We start from the raw sequence: 3245 nt of genomic DNA, 5'->3' as shown, positions 1-3245 counted from the left end.
TTACGAACCAGGCCGAGGCAGAACCCGCTGTTCCGGATAAAGTTCAGAAAATTGGTTATCATTTTTTTTCTTTTTTTATGAACGCTGACATCCGTAAACACGTTGTCGGAACCACCCCAGCGGAAGATAACAATTATGTATTTAAAGATATCGTCGACAGAAAATGGTGATACTGGAGGGGTAATTGAATCAAAATATAGAAAACTCATATGATTAGGAGTGTATGATTTAAAACAATTCATACCCCAGGGAAGAATGAAGTGGAGTTTATTTCTGCTCCTATTTCGTGACAGGAAATCCCTCGTCGCTTCTAGATAATACTCTACCAATTGAAGCTTGCCTTTCCCCTGAAAAAAAAAAAATGTTACGTAAGCACCGTCTTTATAAGCATAGCGACAGTGCCAGAAGCGCTTGGTAGCGAACAGCTTGGTTACTCATGCCCGACACCACCTCGCTGCTGGAAGGCCAAAAAGGCCATCGGGCTTGGCTTCACCGCCTCCAAGGCCGACACAATGTCATCCAGGCGACGACGTGAGTCAGATGAACGCTATCGCGGGACGTCAGCTAAACACGTACATCTGTCCGTGCTCGGCGGACTCAGCCGTTGATTTTGAGAAACCGTGTCTCGCCATGATCAATACCGTCAAAAATACTATCTCTCCTTCATTTCCCATTTACATATATATATATATATATATATATATATATATATATATATATATATATATATATATATATATATAATATATATGGGTGAGATCACATGTATGTATACTTGTATACAATAGGCTGTGGGGATAATGACTAGAAAACAGATGATCTTGAAGAGATAGTATAATACGGACGAGTGATAGAGACGGGGGTCAGTACAGGTATTAAGCTCCCCCCCCCCCCCCCGTATATACAAATTAATAATCATACACACAAATATAATTCATGTACATCACGTCAGGTTGGCCGAGTGGTCTAAGGCGCCAGACTTAAGTTCTGGTACTCGTATGAGTGCGTGGGTTCGAACCCCACACCTGACACGTTCGTGAGGGGTTGCTCACAACGTCAGCAGGTGGCAAGGTAACAGGAGAATTAGTGACGTCAGTGCAGCGTGTCCAGCACTACGATAACTGTCGAATTCCTGGCCCACACTGCTGTCTTTTTCTTTCTGCTTAACGTACAGGCGGGTTGCAGACATTGTCCACAAACACGCACGCACTCTGTCTATTTTACGCATAACACACAACAACACACACACACAGACGCGCGCGTGCGCATTACCACCTTCAGCAGGCAATGCGGTACACACACACACACACACACACACATGCGCGCTCGCGCGCGCATTACTACCTCCAGCAGGTAATGAGATATAACTACCTAGATGACGGAGCTCGCAACCGCGTTCATGGCGTGAGTCACAGGTGCGGAAGGTCCTCCGACACTCCCTCACTTGACTCACGAATACCAACCATCAGGTAACTCCTCCTCCCTCCCTCCCCCTCACCATCCTCCTCCTTCCCTCACCCTCCCTCACACACCTACGCACCCCTACACGACCGGAACCTGGCTGTACCAGGTGAGATGCTGCTGACCTCATGATTCATGACTTGTGACCTGGGAAGCGGATCTCTGGCGAGGTGACGATCCTCGACCCAGCTGGTGTGTGTGTGTGTGTGTGTGTGTGTGTGTGTGTGTGTAGACAGTTAATGTGGCTGTGGAAAGAGTCAAATGTCTTCGAGGATAAAAAGGATTTTTTTTTGTCTGCCAGGTATTTAACCAGACTTCACACACACACACACACACACACACACACACACACACACACACATATGAGTGCGCGCACACACACACACACACTTCCATTTCCTCGTCCAGCATCCATGATAGACTTCGCTGTGGTCAACAGGAAAACTCATTTCTGTCAATCCGACACTTGGATGGTAACTTCCTGCGCGCTGGCTGCTGTGCCTCAACGAGGCCACTCGTAGCACAGACGGTATTCATCTGCTCTGGTCAGCTTTTGCCTCTCCCTCCCTCCCTACCTACACGCTACCATGACACAGAAAGTTCCAACATGACACTTCAAGGCGGGGGTGTGAGGCACTTCTTGGCTCGCGTTGCGATGGCCCACTGGGTCTCGTTCCGCAAGGTGCGCCAGTCAGGCCAGAGACCAGGTGGGCATCGCCGACCTTCCCTCTGCACCAAGACGTCTGCATGACAGAGATGAATAACGAAGCGACGCAGGAATACACTCTCTGTACGCTGGGTCACGCGACGGGAACACCTCAAAGCACAAACGCTCTCGCGCATTCGTCAACATGAAACAGAAAATGGATGATGCATAAGTCTACGTAAAGACTCCCTTCATTTTGAGGGTCAGTCAACCTAAAGTTGACATTATACAACAACACACGTCCATTGCCGTCGTGATATTGTGTTTCTGTCTCTTGTGTTGCTGGTTTTCATGGTCGTCGACCCACGACTGAAAATAGGCTATAGGCCTTATCCAAGTGACTAGGGTATGGGCCTTATCGTAGTGACTAGGCTATGGGCCATATCATGTAAACAACTCGGTTACAGCCACTTCAATTACCTATATCTAATTACATATTATATGATTCGGCAAGAGACTGTTCTGCACTCATAGGGGGCGCCCTTCGTGTCTATCCGCCTCAGTACTAAGCTCTTATACCCTAATTCCTCACCGTATCGTACCAACAGTCAACACCACCAGAGAATATCTTCAGTGCGCACTTCTCTCCGATTCTCATTTGAATATACGGGTGGCAAACCCCACTTCCCTCCAAGGAGCTGGACGTCTCGGTCCTTTATTATCCTGTGGGGCTGCAGGGGGAACGTAACCAACGTGTGTACAATTAACTCCCATAAAAATGTAAACAGGAATTGCAGCCTGACTATATGTAGTTCTCAGGTGCGTATCTAAGGGAAATAGCGCCTATGGCAGGCACTGAAATTGCACCCCTGGCTTGATTACAAATGTACATACAGTAGATGTATATAAAAATATATACAGTGTAATTATAGACTGTTGAAGAGTTAGGCCAAACTTGAATTAATATAAACTCTTCAAGACTTAAAGACCTATTTGATCAAAGCGTAAAAGCGGTAATGCAACTGATAGTAGCAAAATATTACTATAGTTGAAAAGTAGGCGAGTTTATTTTTTATCCAAAAAAAAAAACGTTAAAAATGTCAGTCTGGTAGCGTATGTCAAAAAACAAACCTTGTTG

General features: G+C 46.2%; 1 non-coding gene across 1 annotated transcript; it reads left to right on the top strand.

The window, feature by feature from the left end:
- The first annotated feature begins 947 nt into the window (after nt 1-947).
- Nucleotides 948-1031, top strand: TRNAL-UAA (transfer RNA leucine (anticodon UAA)). Its single transcript has one exon. It is a non-coding gene; the product is annotated as a tRNA-Leu (tRNA).
- The last annotated feature ends 2214 nt before the right edge of the window (nt 1032-3245 follow it).

The sequence above is a fragment of the Panulirus ornatus genome, chromosome 8 (genome assembly GCF_036320965.1).
Source record: "Panulirus ornatus isolate Po-2019 chromosome 8, ASM3632096v1, whole genome shotgun sequence".
In the NCBI taxonomy this organism is placed as follows: domain Eukaryota; kingdom Metazoa; phylum Arthropoda; class Malacostraca; order Decapoda; family Palinuridae; genus Panulirus; species Panulirus ornatus.
The sequence above is the reverse complement of the archived record's forward strand: the minus strand, read 5'-3'. Positions and strand labels throughout refer to the sequence as shown.